This window comes from Canis lupus, chromosome 2 (genome assembly GCF_003254725.2).
Source record: "Canis lupus dingo isolate Sandy chromosome 2, ASM325472v2, whole genome shotgun sequence".
NCBI classification, from domain to species: domain Eukaryota; kingdom Metazoa; phylum Chordata; class Mammalia; order Carnivora; family Canidae; genus Canis; species Canis lupus.
The window spans coordinates 17,090,921-17,109,962 of NC_064244.1; the positions used below are offsets into that span (position 1 = coordinate 17,090,921).

Here is a 19,042-nt window from a genome sequence, read left to right on the forward strand (position 1 = left end):
CAAGAGTAGAGCATTTCATCCTCCAGTTTATGCAAAACTGCTTTTGAAAGATTGTGCCACTTCACTACCATATCTCTGATCTGTTTTCAAATGTTTGAAAAGGGGGATGAATAAATAATACAAATGTAAAGCAATTCCTATTCTTCTCTTCCAAGTCCTTCTTCATCTTGTGCACAGCACGACTTATAATCAAATTATAAGAGCTACCACTGTGGGACGTCTGAGCAGTGTGTTGTGTATTATGCAGGCTGGCACCCTTCATTTAATGCCAGCAACAACTGGTTCTCCCAGATGAGGCTTAAAAAAGTCCTCCTAGGCCACAAATAATGGAGGTGATATTCAAACCCAATGATCTCAGTCTAAAGCCTGAGCTTTCTGCAGCCCTAGGCTGCCTTTCATTCAAAGTGGTACATTGACGGCAATTTTAGAGCACTCAAATGTCTGTGTAGAAATTCCAAACACTTGAAAATTGTACTTTACAAAATGCTCACACATTGGTTGGGACAGAAAGAGGTAAAAAAAAAAATCAGGCCAAAGTCTGCCTTGTAGTGTCATTGAGTCCATTTTTAAAAAACCGATAACCCTGAGCAGATTCATGGGCTAGAACTATGAGGCACCTGGGTGGCTCAGGTCATGATTTCAGGTCTCTGCTCAGCAGGGAGTTTGCTTCCCTCTCCGCCCCTCCTCCTGCTTAGACTCTCTTCTCTCGCAAATAAATAAAATCTTAAAAAAACAAACAAACAAACAAACAAAACTACAGGAATTTACTGTAAAGGTCATATATTTCTGCCTCTTTGCTCTTGAATCAATTTGTGGTCCAATAAATCAATAACGCTGTCAAATCATGATTTTTGTTTATTTGTATACGGTTTTTCTTTCTTCTATTTCCCATGACATACAAAGCTCTATTTCATGCAAAGAGAATTGAGAGGGATGCCTGGGTGGCTCAGCGACTGAGCATCTGCCTTCGGCTCAGGGTGTGATCCTGGGGTCCCAGGATCTAGTCTCACATCAGTCTCCCTGCGTGGAGCCTGCTTCTCCCTCTGCCTGTCTCTCTCTCTGTCTCTCTCTCTCTCTTTCTGTGTGTTTCTCATGAATGAATAAGTAAAATCTTAAAAAAAAAAATACATGTGGTTTCATGACTTCCAAAAGTGCCACGAAGGACTGTGCATAGGGAGGATCGAGAGACCACAGCTACTGTATCATCATACAATGTGTTATATATGTGAGGAATATACTATAAAGAATATATACATAAGGAAATTATAATATATTTACTATATTGGAAAGGGCTAAGAAAAAGTCATGCAAAATTCCTTATGATAAAATGTTTCCTGGCCTAACATTAAGGATTTTCACTGGCCTTACAGTTAATTTGGAAGCATTCTAACTTTGCAAGTTTATTATTTTTGGAAAGATTCCTTTTTCTGTGTCCCTTTCTCATGGCACCTGCTGCTGTATCACCAAGGATTCTTTGGCTTTGATCATGGCAGGACGGGGAGCTTTCTGTCAGTTTAAAGTCTCTGGGTGGAACTCCCCTGATGATGACCACACGTAGTTATAAGTACAGCTGAATGCTGAAGATCCAAACCACTTGGTTTCACCATTGCCTGCCCTAGGCCCAAGCCAGCACCACTAAAGTCCGGCTTATTGACCCAAAAGGATGACCCAGCAATATCTCAACCTTTCCAAATGTTCCTTCTCCTCCTCCTTGATGCTCCAGTTCTGACTCATGGCCTCTAGCATCCCTGAGCAGTCATCATGCCGTCATATGCTGTACTGCGCTGAGAGATGGATGCCAGAGTCCACTTATGCACAGGCATGTACAAGAGCCCATCTAGCAGGTGCAGGGGGGTGTTCGCGGACAGCTCAGGGGCCACAGGACTTGCTTTTTCACACAACCAAAGGAAGCTGTGTTAGTGCTCTAGATGCTGGGCCTGTGCGAAGCCAAGGCTTCCTGTCAGAGTATATGTTTGAAGTTTAGCACAGGAGCCAATTTTTATATTTTTCACAACCGTCTGGAATCACTAGACCTAAGGCTATCAGGACATGATTAGTGTAAGTAGAAGATAATTAACTTAAAAAATTTGTTTCAGTCCACTTCTGGGAATATGTCCAAAGTAGACAAAAACACTATGTTGAAAAGGTATCTGCACTCCCATGTTCGTAGCAGAATTATTTACAAGAGCCAAGCCAGGGAAACAACGTAAGTGTCCATGAACGGATACATGGAGTATTATTCAGCCATAAAAAGGAGGAAATCCTGCCATTTTGTGACAACATGGATGGACCTTGAGAGCATTATCCTAAGTGAGGTAAGTCAGACAGCAAAGATAACATATGATCCCACATCTCAAAAAAACAAAGAATCTCAAAAAAACAAAGCAAAACAAAAACTTTTTGGTCATAAAGTAACTGTAATAAAACAGATGACAGCAAGTTTATGGTACCATTTCTAATTTTCTTCCTAAACAACAACCTAATGGCATTAATAATGAAACCAATCCTGTTAATGAATACAACAAAATGTCAATTAAAAATGTGCTAGCAGTAGAATACCTACTGTTAAAAAGCAGAATAAAATTCACCCCAAACTTCTGATCATGATTAATAGAGTTACTTGATTTTTCATGCATTGATTTCTTCTTCTTCTTCTTTTTTTAAGATTTTATTTATTTATTCATGAGAGACACACAGAGAGAGGCAGAGACACAGGCAGAGGGAGAAGCAGGCTCCCTGCAGGGAGCCCGATGAGGGACTTGATCCCAGGACCCTGGAGTCACAATCTGAGCCACAGGCAGACAGATGCTCAACCACTGAGCCACCCAGGCACCCATGATTTCTTCTTCTTAATATAAAGATCCATTTTACTATGCTCAATAGCAAGGTAGGGTTTTTTTTTTTCCCATTTTCATTTTGAAACTGTTGATATCTAATAACATAAAAAATCCATAGTTTATGTTTTAATGTCTATAATGGATTCGTCTAAATATTAACTACTCTCCACTTGCAATATTTTTAAAAGAAACTTAAAGAAAAGTATGACCCAAATATCTATTATGAGACTATAGAAAAGAGCTTAAAAATCAAATTGGATTTTTTATCTATTTTCTTTTTCTTTTTTTTTAATCTATTTTCTTGTGGTACATTATCATTTCCTATAAAACCTGCTATACTCTTCCATAATTAAAAATGACTCAAATGGGAGGATCACCAATGAGTCGTACACAGGAAATACTCAGGAACTGAAGAGATAGTAATGTACTTTCCAGAATAACATCACAGCAGTTTTGTTTTTTACATATTAATACTTCAGTGTCCAGTTATCCTTTCCTGTAGAACTTCTCAGTATTGTTTTGCGACTTTCAGTGACAATAAAAAATCCTTCACATACAGAATGAAAATCTTCAACTTTGATTCCCTATATATACAGGCAAAAGATTGTACAGCATGTTGTAAAAAATAATCTTGCCTTGAGTCTTACCAATCATTGAACTTTAAAAAAATACTTGCTTAATTTATTACAAACTACCAAGGGTAGGCTGGGAATTTTTTTTTAATGTTTTATTTACTTATTTGAGAGAGAGCATGCACGAGTGGACAGAGAAGCAGACTCCCCATTGAGCCGGGAGCCCGACACAGGGCCCAATCCCAGATCCCAGGACCTCTAAGATCATGACCTGAGCCAAAGGCAGATCCTAAATCAACTGAGCTACCCAGGCACCTCTGGGAGTTCTTTAATAGCAAAATATATCAAGCCATAGTGATAAAAAAAAATGTAACTAATTATGTATTCTGATCACTGAATATACTGACTTGGACTGAATAAACATATCCTCAGATTTGCTTCAAGATAAAATTTACATATGCAGCAGATTTGAGAAATTTCAAAGTTCTTCCCTAGAATTGATTCCCTTAATGAATATTTATAAGAACATGTTTACTATCTTGAGTCCCTGCCGTCACCCCTCACATGGCTTATTTTGTATTCTAGTAGAGGTGATATCAAATAACAAAGTAGAAAAAAAAAAGTTGTGTGAGTAGAGGGGGATGAAGGGGATGAAGGGTGAACAGGCAACATGAAATGGCGTGGTTAGGATAAAGCTCTTCAGAGTTCTCATCCCTTATTATTTGTGTATCAGGCACCATTCTGGAATTGAACAGTAGAAACTAAGATTCTCATGCCCTCTAGGAGCTTAAGTTCCAGAGAGGAGAGACAAAGCATACATAACAGACATCGTGGGCAATGTATGTGTTCGAAGGAATGCTGTGGAAAAAGAAAAATCCAAAACAAGGTAAGGAAAGCCAGGGTACAAGGTGACAGGCAGGTGGCATTTGAACAGAAGCATGAAGTGGGTGAGCAAATGGAGGTATGTGAACTCCAGGTAAAGGAAACTGCCCCCACGGCCCTAATGTGGAAACAGGTCAGATATGTCCGAGGAAGACAGTCTGGCTGAATGGAGGGAAGCAAGGAAGAGAACAAAAGGTGAGGTCAAAGCACTTAGGTTTTATGTGGCTTTTCAGGTCACAATTGAGATGTTCAGCTTTTACTCTAAATGAAGTAAGTCACTAGAGGGTTTTCAGCAGCAGTGATGCGGTCTGACATGTTCAAAGTACTATGGTGGCTGTTAACTGAAAAGTGACTTTGGGAGCCAGAACAATTAGGCAGGAAAAAGAAATAAGGGACACCTGGGTGGCTCAGTGGTTGAGTGTCTGCCTTTGGCTCAGGGTGTAATCCTGGAGTCCCAGGATCGAGTCCCACATCAGGCCTGCTTGGAGCCTACTTCTCTCTCTGCTTGAGTCTCTGCCTCTCTCTCTCTCTCTCATGAATAAATAAAATCTTAAAAAAAAAAAAAAGGAAATAAAAGGCATCCAAACTGGAAAGGAAGGAAAGAAGTAAGATTGTCACGACTTGCAGAGGACATATTATATAGAAAGAACCCCAAAGACTCCCCCCAGAAAACTGTTAGAATTGATAAACAAATTCAATAAAGTTGCAGCATACGAAACCAATCTACAAAAAATCTGTGGTAGTTCTATGTGCCAAGAACTATCAGAAAGAGAGATTAATAACTTTACAAATGTATCAAAAAGAATAAAATACTTAGGAATAAATTTAACCAAGGAGGTAAATGACCCAAATGCTGAAAACTATAAGCCACTGATGAAAGAAATCGAAGAAGATACAAATAAATGGAAAGATATCCCATGCTCCCGCTGTGGAGGAATATTGTTAAAATGTCCATATTACCTAAAGCAATCTATAGATTCAATGCAGTCCCTATTAAAATTCCACTGGTATTTTTCACAGTAGAAATGTGATTTAGATTTCTATACCTAATCTATAAATTAGATTTATAAATCTTAAAATTTATATAAAACCATCAAAGACCCTGATTAGCCAAAGCAATCTGGAGAAAAAAAGAACAAAGCTGGAAGCATTATGATTTCAAACTATATTATAAAATGATATTAAAAGTATAGTACTGTATTGGCATAAAAATAGACACATAAATCAGTGGAACACAATAGTCCAGAAATAGATCCATGCATACGTACATGGTCAATTAATTTATGACAAAGGAGCCAAGAATATTCAATGAGGAGAGGGCAGTCTCTTTAATAAATGGTGTTGGGAAAACTGGACAGCCACATGCAAAAGAATGAAACTGGACCACTGTCTCCTACCATACACAAAACTTAAAATTAATATCCAAAATTTATAAAGAACTCCAACTCAAGAGCAATAAAATAAAATAAAAACAATCTAATTTAAAAAATGGGCAGAACACCTGAACAGACATTTTTCCAAAGAAGACATCCAGATGGCCAACAGACATGTGAAAAGGTGTTATCATCAGGGAAATACAAATCAAAACTACAATAAGATATCACCTCATACTTGTCAGAATGGCTGGTATCAAAAAGACAAGAGGGACACCTGGGTGGCTCAGTCAGTTGTGTCCACTTTATATACTCAGGTCATGATCTGAAGGTCCTGGGATCAAGCCTTGCATGGGGCTCTCTGCTCAGTGGGGAGTCTGCTTCTCCCTCTCCCTCTGCCCCTTTCCTTGCTTGTATTCTCTCTCTCAAATAAATAAAAAAAATATTTTTTAAAAAGAGACAAGAAATAACAAGTATTGGTAAAGACTATAGAGAAAAGGGAACCCTCGTGCACTGTTGCGGGGAGGGTAAATTGGTGCAGCCACTGTGGAAAACAGTATGGAGTTTCCTCAAAAATTTAAGAAGAGAACTACCATATGATCCAGCGGCTGCACTCCTGGGACTCCAAGCATTTACCACAGCAGCAGGTATATACATAAATAATTGTTAAAGGGCTCAATTAAGGGATTGCTTTTTTTCTGTTAGAGAAATCAATTATTTAAAAAAATTTTTTAATAATAAATTTTTTATTGGTGTTCAATTTGCCAAAATACAGAATAACACCCAGTGCTCATGCCGTCAAGTGCGCCCCTCAGCGCCCATCACCCATTCACCCCCACCCCCCGCCCTCCTCCCCTTCCACCACCCCTAGTTCGTTTCCCAGAGTTAGGAGTCTCTCATGTTCTGTCTCCCTTTCTGATATGTTCTGTCTCCCTTTGTGATAGAGAAATCAATTATTAGGTGTTTATGCATTACCTACTCAATGCAAGGTTCTGCTACCATTGAGCTCAGGGCTAAGTCATTATGGGAGCAAAGTTACCTGATCAGGATTTTGTTTTATATGGTTAACACGCATGCATGGGCACACACAGAGAACCGTAGCACACATCTTTCTGCATATCAAGACTTTGATCACATTGGATCTGAGGCCTTCCATTAAGATATATGATTAGCAAACACCCATGGAGAGATATATCAAGTAAGAAGTCTCATATGAAAAACAGAGACCATATCAGAAATTTCAGTGAATTCCATTGTCCTCTGCAGCATGTACTCTTTCAGTAAGAACATTCTGGCTTCTTTTCCCCTAGTGAGGCTGCCTCTCCCTAGAACAGTGTCTTCAAAATGCATAACAACTCTTCCAAGTCGCTAGGCAAAGAGCCAGCATGAGAAAGTGCTGGATTTTATTTATTCTGCAGATCTCCTTCCTCACCTTAGAAGGGAGACTGCTTAGAAGTCATGTTCCACTAAGCCAGCATCTTCAAAAGAAAAGAAGTCTTTAATTTTACTACTGTTTAGTTTTATCAAGCATGATAACAGTATTTCTCAAGTTATTTGGAAGTTAATGGTATAATTCAGAAACAATTTTTACTTTATGTTCACTACCTTAAAACACACACACACACACACACACACACACACACAACCTGAAAGACTTGTCTTTTCTTCAGTTGCTATTATGGACTGAATGTGTCCCCAGGATTCAGACACTGAAGCCCCAGCTTCCAGTATAACTGCACTTGGAGGTAAGGTCTTTATAGAAATCAAGGCTCTAAAGCCATGGAACTGGTGTCATCCTGATAGGAGGAGGAGACACCACACAACACTCAGGGTGCATACAGAAGAAAGAAAGCAGAGGGAGGACATAGAAGGGGTTGCGAGCCAAGGAGAGCATCCTTGCCAGAAACAGACTTTACTGGACCATGACTGAAAACTTAGAGCCCCCAGAACTATAAGGAAATCCATTTCTGTTGTTGAAGCCTCATCATGTATAACACTCTGTTATGGTAGCTAAAGCAGATTAGCTTTAATCAAATCCATTGCTTTAACCAAATCCATATCATGGTTTATATTTCTAGCAAAAAGCACAACATTAACCTATATTATTTTGACATAAAAGTTATTCATAACCAAAGAGTTTCTTTACCCAAAATTTGGAGAAAATCTGGGAAATGTCAAGTCAAATACACATACTCAAACATTTCAACACACATTTACTTAACATCTACTTTGTTGGGACACCTGAGTGGCTCAATGGTTCAGCATCTACTTTGGCTCAGGGCGTGATCCTGGGATCAAGTCCTGCATCGGGCTCCCCACAGGGTGCCTGCTTCTCCCTCTGCCTGTGTCTCTGCCTCTCTCTGTGTGTCTCTCATGAATAAATAAAATCTTTAAAAAGAAGCCATTATATGCCTCTAAAAAAAAAATCTACTTTAAGATTTTATTTATTTATTTGAAAGATAGAGACAGCACGAGAGGAGGGGAGGGCCAGAGGGAGAGGAAGAAGCAGACTCCCTGCTGAGTAGGAAGCCCCACGTGGCTCAATCCTTGGACCTGCACCGAAGGCAGGTGCTTAACCAACTGAGCCACCGAGGTACCCACTCTACTTCATTTAAAATCCAACACTGTGTAGGTGAAAAGACAGGATGGTGCAGGACATGGGATCTCCTTCTTCAAGCCTGTAGAGACCCCAGCTGGGGAGCTGGTGCTTACCCCAGACCAAAGGCTTTTAGCAAGGGCAGTTGAAAAGTCTGGGTTCCTGGGTTATAGGTTCAAACATACTCACTTTCTCCTGCTGTTGGTTGGCTGTACCTTTCATATAGTTGCTCTTCCAGGTCCTGAATAATCATGTTCTATTTCTATTCTTTCTGTTTGTTTGCATCCTATACTGAACCTACCTAGCTGTCCCATTTCTTAGCTGGTTTTCTCCAAATTACAGCATTTCCTTTTTTCTTAAAGTGCAAAAATTAAAATAAAAAACAAATACAAAGTGTGGTGATGTAGGGTCACAGGGACCAGGCCCAACATTCTCCGAAGGGCCTCAGACGACAAAGTGCGGCCTGGAAACATCTAGAACCTATCACACAAGTGGTCTAACATGTTGCCATCAAGGTTCTGCTAAGTACCTGTATTCCATTGCAAGAAAAGGAATGAAAAAAATAAGACAAATCAGCAATGGTATCACTCCTAAAGTACTGCTTTGCATTTAAGTGGCTATAAAAATGTCTGTTCCATACTTAGAAAATGATCCCCTACGAAAAACTTCCCAAAAAGCATTCTAAACAAATGCAAGGGGAAGCCTTGACAAAGTACAGACTGACAAAGGCCGGGGGAGGCGGGGGGAGCGAAGGACAGTATTTTTTGGTTTTAATTCTGTAATCTTCACTTCCTTCTCCAACAGCTGTGGTCTTCCGTCTCCGCTAATTAGATCCCTCAGTTCTAGTGATCAGAAGTTATGCAAGTTTGTGTGTGTTATTGTTTATTTCACACCGAGTGCTTTGTTTTTCCCAAAAAAAACGGAGCGAACTATCTCTGCGACCAAAACCAAATTCCCTGACCAATTTTGGCAGGGAATAAATTAACACAGAAAGCTGTGGGTGTCAGGTTCCGAACGGGAGACCCTGTCTGACCCTCCACTGCTGGACCACTATCCAGAGGAAGGTTTTGTGGCCAACTGGCACCACGCTTGAAAGGGCAGACGGGGTCCAAAGGAGGAAAGCAGAAATCAGCTCTGCTGCATGAAAAAAATTCTGTAATAACTGACTAATGCTGAACACTGAACGGGTCACATCTTTAGATTTTTAGATACGAGGTTACCATTTGCACATCTACAATTAAACTCTCACAGTCACTTGTGTTAAAAGATAAACTGAGGTGTAAGAGAATCTTCAAGATTGTGTTTGACCAAACTCCGAGTCAAATGAGGCAGCACCAAAATCACCAGCGGTTGGGAGCACGCCACCAACAGGAGCTGAGGGAGAAGCTTGTATGGTGAAGACCAGGAGTGAGGCAAGGGAAGGGACTGGCTGCAGCTGAAGCCTAGCTGGCTATCGGTGATGGGCTGGTCTCCTGGATACAAGTGCATTTATAGGAATCGGCTCTGTCTCGGTTTTGGGGTGCTCTCATAGGTTTACCAAGTCATTAGAGTCACTGCAGTCAAATGGCCTCTCTGCTTAGTTACTTTAACCCTTGTGATAAGTCTAAAGACCTTTACCAAAGGCATTTCTAGTATCTGCTCAAACATCTTCAGTCAAGTCAGGGGTATTTCCACTTCCTTGTGGCCTTCTGTGAGTCAAAGTTTCAGAGAAAGCAGTTGGCTACTGAGTGGGAACGTAAGAAGCAGGGGCACTGACTTCCTTGAGCATATCTGTGGCAAGAGAAAGAGATCCTTCCTTGTCGTTTTTAACGCTCGTACCTGTCTACACCCACTGACTAAATAATAGGTCTTATTCAACCAACCAGTTAGATCACCTCTCAGCTCCCCCAGAAGCGGAAGCCGAGGCAGAGTGTGTACAGAGGAGTACATCCAGGGAACAGAAGTGAGAGACACAGTAAAGCAAAGAAGGAGGAGGGAGAAACTACGAGGGCACACTGATGACCTGGTGGCCACTAGGTATTGCCTTAATCCTCCTGGACCATCTCCTGAGAAGCCACACGAGCCATGTCTCAGGACAACCTGTCAGGAGGAGGATGTTACGTAGCCTCTTCCCTGATCAAAAGTGTGCTGGCTTTGGTGTGACTCTCCTGGGCTTCTGTGTACTCCGGGATAAGCTTGGTCACCTTCAACAGGCAAGGCCTGGAGTGGGGTGAGGTGACCAGGAAACGAGACCATGCAGATGGACTACCTTGGAGACGGGTCCAGCAAGAGGCAGGTAAGGCTGGGAGCATCTCGGGGGTGTGTAAGAGGTATCGACTTTTTTTTTTTTTCTTTACTATTTAAAATACACATTATCTTAGCCAGTTCAGGCTGCTGTACAAAGGGCCATCAACTGAGTGATTCATAAACAACAGAAATTTTTCTTCTCTTTTACTCTACTGGAAGCTGGAAATCTGAGAGGAAGGTGCCAGCACGGTCAGTCTGGTGACAGCCCTCTTCTAGTGGTTGATTGCCACCTTCTCTTGTATTTTTTTTTCAAGACATTATTTATTTATTCATGAGAGACAGAGAGAGGCAGAGACACAGGCAGAGGGAGAAGCAGGCTCTCTGTGTGGAGCCCAATACGGGACTTGATCCCAGGACCCCAGGATCACGACCTGAGCCAAAGGCAGACGCTCAACCACTGAGCCACCCAAGTGCCCCTGCCACCTTCTCTCTTGTCATTTTATCCTCAATGTGGTAGAAAAGAGGGTAAGAGAGCTTCTGGGGTCCCTTCTATAAGGACCCTATTCCCATTCATGAGGGCTTCTCTCTCATGATTTAATCCCCTCCCAAAGGCCCTTCCTTCTTGATAAACTCACACTGGGGGATTAGGATTTCAACAGAGCCAATTCTAGGAGGGACACAGACATTCAGCTCATGACACACATCTGAAACATGTTATCCTTAATTATTTCCTCTGACAAATTCTCAGATCAAAAGGTGTTTATACCCAAAAAGGTGTGATACAGATCACCAAATTTCCCTCCAGAGAGATGTGCTCATTCTCTTGCTTCCTGACAGGGGAAAAAGTAGCTAAGTTCTCCTATCCCCAGCTATAAATCCTAAGTCTCAAGATGATAAGCTGGAGAAAAGCTCTGAATTCTAATTATACAGTTTAACTACTTACACTCAGTAGAATTAGCTCAGTAATCAAGTCATTTCCTCTTTATTTCATCAAGTATTCCGTTCCTCTATGTGCAAGGTTCTCTCTTTAGGGGAACACAGAGATCAACAGGAAAAAATATGGTTTTTGCTCTGTGAGATGGCTATCCCAGCGACAGGGAGATACGGACACAACATTATTCACTGCGGTTGTGTTAAGTTTTACAAAAGGGATGCACTGTATGTGACGACACTTACTGCAGCCCTTAAATAGAGGGACTTGCCTTATTCTAGACGTCAGGAAGCAGCAGCCTTTTGGCAACCCAGGGAAGAAAACAAAAACAAAAACAAAAACCACACCTCTAATATTTTAAAAACAAATTAAGAATAATGATTCTCAGATCATTTGAGTGATATTTAAAATATCAAGCATTTATCCACTTGTCTGAGTTTAGTGCTGGCCTTTTCAAAGAAGGTATTCTTGGAAAAAAAATGTACATTTATTCCAGAGTTGCTTCCATTGTTTGAAAATTATTTAAAGTCCCTGTTTGAAAGTGTCAAATAAAAAATAGGATCTTTTGAATGCCCTCTGTATTGATAACTCACTTCCTCAGAGGACAGGTTAGTTTTGCCAAAACAGCCCGGAATCATTCAAAGCCAAGTTTAATGGATAATGGTCAACCTGGGACATAAATTTTTTACATTACAAACATTGCTTGACTGTAAAAGTAATGAGCTGTCTTCTTTCTGTACTTCATGCATTGCCTCAGAGGATAGTCCTAGAAATTTGTCAATACCTTTTGAAAGAAAGCTAGTCCCTACCATGGCTCCCCAAAGTTTTCTTAATTTTTTATGCTTCCCATAAGCCACCTTCTTGGGATTTTATTAAGAACTCCAGGTACGCCTGCAGAAATTTCTTAGCACAGGCCTGTCAAGAGACCGGATCATAAGCTTTGGGTTATTTGTGTTTACTCCTGGCAGGAAAAAAGAAAATCAAAGAAAGGGTTTCAGTAATATATCTATATATGTTTCTATATACCCCACAAAATCAAGCATTTCTACTTTTAAAAAGAAGTGCTAAATAGTAACCACAATTTTGAGCACCCAAATAGTCACAGATTTATAGGGTTTTCCCTCCTCCAGTGTGCAGAAGAACTGGGGAGAAGTAGTAACAAAGAAATTGATCTACTTTTGACTTTTTTCCTTTTGTGCATTTTGCTCATTTTATTTCAATGGAGGTATGCTAAGTTTCCTATAATTGCTTCAGCTGCTAAGTAATTTGTAATGCCCCAGAGAAGCAAAAGCCTTGCAGGGAGTTGTTTTTTGTTGTTGTTTTCTAAATGGCTTTTTTTTTTTTTTTTTAAATCTCCAGCTTTACCGAAGTATCAATACAAATAAAATTGTAAGACATTTAAAGTGTACAACATGGGGCACCTGGGTGGCTCAGTGGTTGAGCGTCTGCCTTCGGCTCGGGTCGTGGTCCCGGGATCCCGGGATCGAGTCCCGTGTCGGGCTCCCTGCAGGAGCCTGCTTCTCTCTCTGCCTGTGTCTCTGCCTCTCTCTATCTCTGTCTCTCATGAACAAATAAATAAACTTTAAAAAAAAGAAAGTGTACTACATGATGATTTGATATATATACACACTGCGAAAGGATTTCCCCCCATGTTAATTAACAAATCTATAACTGTCCTTCTGTATTTATATATTTGAGAACATTTAAGTTCTCTCTTAGCAAATTTCAATTACACAATATAGTGTTACCAGCTGTAGTTACCATGTTATACATTAGATCCTCAGACCTAATTTATCTTATAAGAGAAAGTTTGCATCCTTTTACCAACTTCTCCCTCATTCTCTCTACCCCCTAATGGCTGTCCCTAATGGGCAGGCCCTCTCTGAGCTCCACTACTGACAATCCAGAGGGAACTTTTAATCTGGAACTTGCTATAGACAACACAATAATTAAGAAAAATGAAACTCCCTTATAGAATGAAAAATGTGCCCTGCGAATGTTGTTGCAACATAAACATGATTACATTTAAGTACACAGTAAATGGTATGTTGCAGAGTTTTATATTAATTGCCCTTTATTCCTTCTACGGTTGGGTGGCTCAGAACTCCTCTATCCTGATCCAGAACACGGCTCACATGTCAGGGCTCTATTGGTACATTTCCACCCAGGATGGTAGCTTTTGTGTATGAGGACCCTTCTTACTAACAGCCGCCTACTTGTGTGGCCTGAACTTCACTCTGAACTCACACTGTAGCAAACTTATACAAAAAAAAAAACAAACAAACAAAAAAAATGTTTCTTTCCTGTGTTCTCTCAAAAACAAAATAAAACAAAGCAAAAGGAAACAACCCCCCTGTCACCATCCCACAAATCTTCCTGATGTCAATTCCTCAGAAATTGCAAAATGTCTTTTCTTTCTGTCGTGTGGCCCTTTCGCTCTTTGCCTCCTGTGTTCTTCCTCTATTCTGAGGTCTGTCTGCCTCAAGCTGAAGAATAGCCACATTTGCATCCATACGCTGGTGGAAAGACAAGCTTCCCAACTGGGTTAGATGTGGATAAAAACACCAATACCACTCTCGGCTGGGCTCCCAACTGACATCCTCTGCTGTGTTTTAACAGCCTAAGGAAGCTTACTACTTATGCATTTCATGCTCAATATCGACTGGTTATGCCAACATGCCACAGAGTTTTCACCGTATACATTTTAAATCTCTTTAACAAGTCCTAGAGAACATCACAATTGGACACTGCTCTGCAAAAGTCAAGATTCTGAGCTGTGGTTAAATAGAAATCAGTGGGTTCCCCTGGGGATTCTGTGAAAAAATAGGACAGGATGCAGTCACTGTATTATTGAGGAGATCTGGGTAGAGCAGCCCTGGCCATGAACTGGTTGTGTAACCCGGTGCACGGAAAGCTTTCCAAGCCTGGTTTCCCTATCTTAAAGAAGGTTCCAACTCAGAAGCAAGCTGGAACACACATCACTCTCAGCACAGAGCTTGGCACACCTTCCTAACCAATCTTGAGTTCTGCTAATCTGGTACTAATGGATAAATAGTAAGATTTGCTTATGGGGCAGAGGGCGGTGGTGGTCAGGGGACTATCAGTAAGGCCCCTCTTGATCCAGAGAGCAATAATTACAGCCATACTCATAGAGTGTGTTCCACGGATGAGCACGCACCCCAACATTGTGCAGGCATCACCAAGCTAAGGAAGCCAATATTGAGTCTGATCTTTCAAAAGGCAAGTTGGAGGTGCTCACCTACCCAGGCTATCCCTCCAGACACTGTTGCTGAGGAAGAGGGCACGAATGAGGAAAACAGTTGGTGAGTTGACATCCTCACCTTCATACAGCCAAGCAATCCACGCTGATTGACTAATGGCACCTTAGTTCATGAGCTTGACTAAGCACCTGGCTTGCTGCCAGACAGTGACCCAGAACCAGAGTCCACAAGCCCTGAAAGTCACCTGCCTCGCTGTCCCTCGCCTCGACGGATGGGAGATAGCAAGTCTGCGGGTGCCCTTCAGTCTAACATGTTAGCATCCTGGGAGCTGAGGCAAAGGTCACATGTGCAGTGCTCCCCTACCCAACCGGGAGAGCTCCTTCCTACAGAAAGTCTCATCATCTAGTTCTAAAAGGCTCTTTTTCTCCGTGAGAAATTTCAGGGAGATATCTGGAAGCCTAACGTTTCATCATCTTGACGTTGAGAGCTAAAAGAGCCCTTCACAAGTGAATCCAGCCTTCTCATTTTAAAAATGAAAAGATGAAGCCCAGCAATTTGGGGTCTCATTCAAGGTCACAGATAGTAGTGTGGCAGGGAGCTGCATCTGGACTCTGTGCTCCGCATCCAATTACACCCTGGCCCTGCTTCTGATACATGGAAAACACAATTGAAACCTCAGGAAATTATTTTTAACTTTACATGGTAGTTTTCAGTTGCTATTTTACAGCCAGGAAAAGAGAAGTATTTTTAAGAAGCAAGAACAACTGAAAAGCCAATCTCCCTCTCCACTTTGGCTATTTAAAGCAAGTTACGTTAATTCTCGGTGTGACTGTGTAACAGATAGGAGAAGGCACACATTTCTGGCACCACTTCCCAGCACACCAGGGCACCAGGGGAGTATTGGCTGATGGCTTCAGACACTAATAAGTCCAGAGTCTGTTCCTAGGAAAATGCTTTGCATGAGTCACGAAGGCTATTTTAGGGCTTGCTGTCTTGAATTGAATGTAAACTAGCACTGGTGATTCTGAATTTAAATGTGATTTCATTGAGGGAGGAGAAAGCATAACATATATTGTTTTCAAGGCTTGGGTAGAGGCAATTTTTTTTTTTAAAGGACTGATGGTAAATCTATAGACTTACATATTACTTTTGTAAATTTTTGGAGTAACAACCCCAATATTGGCTTTATGGTAATTAACATATAGCTTAAATCAAAATACTACTACCCAAAGTATGCATTTGTTTCCTTGGTGAATGTATCATATCATAGTAAACCAAACAGAATTACCTGTGATACTTTAAAAAAAAAAAAAAAAAGTATGAACTCCATCCGAAAAGTCTTGCACTGAATTGCCAGTGGGTGGAGCCAAAACATGAATATTTTTTTACTGATGGCCTTTAAAAAAGCACCACATGGTTGACTCTCAAGTATGTCTTCAATTAAGAACCATCCATAGCACAGAACATCAATGCAAATTCTGCTGCACTTTCACACCTCCCTGTGTTCTTGGAGAATGGAAATCTCCATTTGAAGAGAGAATGTATTCTAGAACAGTGATGTTCAAACTTTGTTTTGCATCATAGTCCAACACTGGGGGTGGAGCCTGTTAAAGATATAAATGGCAAGTCTCACCCCCAACCTAAAACACTGCATTTTTAACAAAGCTATGAAGAATATTCAGAAGCACACAGAGTTTGAAGACTAAAACTTTCCAGAAGATTTCCTAAAAGGCCACTTGTTTTCTAAAAATTGAACTGAAAACAGTAACCCAAGAAGTTTATTAAAGAGATATAGATATGTCAGACTCAATTTTAAGCCAGATCTGATTTAAATTAAGATCACTGAAGCTCTTCTATCAACTTGCCACACCCTCACTCTGGGCGTTAACATTAGGTTAAAGAGGTTGGCTTTCATCACGGAACCAAAGTAGGCAGGTAGAGTGGAAGGATGAGCTGAATTCAAATAAATTGCAACTCCTTATCCAAAAATAGTGCAGCCAGTCAATTGTGAGGTTTAAGAAGATAGAAAAGGAAGCAAAGCTGGGAAGGTATGTTTCGCCAAAAGAAAATGGAGGAACCTAAATCTCAAAGGTACATCAGAGATGGAAGAGCAGATGTAGGAGAAATAAATCATGGCTGTGAAGGAGAAAGAGGGAGAGGACTAGGTAGGTTGAGAGATTCTGTAGTTGAACAGCTCTGGGGTGGGACATACTTGTTACTTTATACGTAGGTACTCTAAAAGCTGTTAAGCAAAAAAACAAATATGTGGTGATGTCATGATGTTGACGATTGGTACATGGTGTAGAGGGACTTATAATTCATAAGACATCTTTACAGACAGTTCATCATTAACTATGTACATCCTTTACCTAGTCATCATTACTTCATCTCAACTGTAAATTGAAAATTTTAAGATCTCTTTTGAGTCTAATGTCAAATGTTTTTCGGTAGGTAAATTAAGTATTATCACTTCTATTTGCATATGAGGAAAATCAGATGGCAGGCTCCAAACCACATGGTTATATGTGCTAGACATTGGACTCTAACCCATAATTCCAACTCCACTGCACCATAATTTCTGCTCCAATTGTAGGCTTCTACTAACAAGTGCTCCAGAGGAAGTGGAAAATCCAAAGGCTTACAATAAGGGCAGTTTAACAAATCAAGTGGCAGCAGGATCACGGTTTCCTATCTTGGAGAACACAGCAGTCACAAGAATGAGTCATTAAGATGTTAAAATAAATATTTAATAACACTTTGTGAGGAAAAGGCAGTTAATTTTTTATTTTTTATTTTTTTTACGCAGTTAATTTTTTAATAATAATTTATCATAATTCCTTAATTTTAAGGTTATGAGAAATACTCATTTGACAAACCTTCCAATCCTTACATTCCATACCCTCTACTTGGCCATGCTCCATGTGCAGGAATTGAAGTGATGTCCCCATGCCACTGAAAGTCCTTAGAGCCAGTAGAATGGAATCTCTCATGCTTGCCTCATACATTCATACCCTTTCCATCTCAAGTGTCTGTCTTCTCGACCAGATTTAAGGGCAGGGGGTGTTCCCTTCATCTTTTTATTTAGTCACTATAGCCTTTGCATGCTGGTCTGCATAATGTGTGCCAGACAATGAAGACACCAAGCTAGCTGCTTATGAAAGTGAGTCTAAAGGAGTGAAGAGCCACAGTGTCACAGAATCTGCTGAACTGTAAAATTCTGGTGAATACACTGAAGCAGACCCAGAGAAGGAGAAAAGCCAAATTCTAAACCATATTATTACAGCCTTTGCCATATTTGAAAAGTTTGTATTAGTGAATGAAACACATACTTGTGTACATACCTACATATATAATATACACATACACAGGCAGGGATGGCAACATTTTAAACATTTTTAAGCACATGAAACAAAAGTATTGAACATTTTTAAAAACCCAGTAAGTAGTATATTCATTCACATCAATACTTGGCTTCCTCAGTGTATCACTGGCATTTTACCCTCAAAAGATGCTATCTTTCACTGAAAACCTTAAGCTACATTTTGTATTTATGCTAAGGCCATTCATAAAATTCTAAAGTTTTTCTCCTGCATACATTTTAAGAAAACAAAAACCTGGATTTCTTTTGCCTCGTACAAACATCGGACTTCCTTGAATAGAAGGCATTTCATACACATATTTCCAGGTAGCAATTCCTAAGATAGAAACTTTATGTAAAATGTTCATTATTAAGTCATATACACTCTTGATTGAAAAATGGATTTGGAACATGACAAAGAAAGAAAAAAGAACAGTGAAAATATTCTATGTTTAAGTTGTTGGGTTACATACAAAACTAAATAGAACCAGGTTCCCTAACCTCTAGGTACTCATGATTTGTCTGGGTGGAAAAGACTGAACATAAATAAATACAGATGTGATTAAATAGGTTTGGAAAGAAAGCATGGGGAAATTAGAGAAACTGTACCAACCTTTAAATTTATTCTTACTCAGAGCCAAATATTTTTGCCACGGATGTAATTTAGATTTTAGAAAATCGCTATAAAATCATGCAAATCTAACCTGGTTTGTTTGTATGTTTATATTTTTAAGAGTGAGCATGTGAGTAGGGGTTGGACGGGTAAGGGATTGGGGCAGGGACAGAGGGATGGAGAAAGAATCTCAAGGAGACCCCATGTTCAGCATAGAGCCTAATGTGGGGCTTGATCTCATGACCCTGAGATCTGACCCGAGCCAAAATTAAGAGTTGGACATTTGACTGACTTAGCCATCCCGGTGTCCCTGAACTTGGTTTATTAATAATATCTCCCAACTCAGGAAAGTCATTAAATCTCTAAGCCTCAGTCTGCTTAAGTGTAAAATAAGGTATTTAGAACCAAAGGTATCTATAATTCTTCTAAAGTA

The 19,042-nt window shown here is 40.2% G+C and overlaps 1 protein-coding gene across 11 annotated transcripts in view; it reads right to left on the minus strand.

Annotated features, from left to right (window-relative positions):
* CACNB2 (calcium voltage-gated channel auxiliary subunit beta 2) overlaps positions 1 to 19,042 on the minus strand; it is a 380,949-nt gene that overhangs the window by 48,340 nt on the left and 313,567 nt on the right. The gene's annotated exons all lie outside the window — the stretch shown is intronic.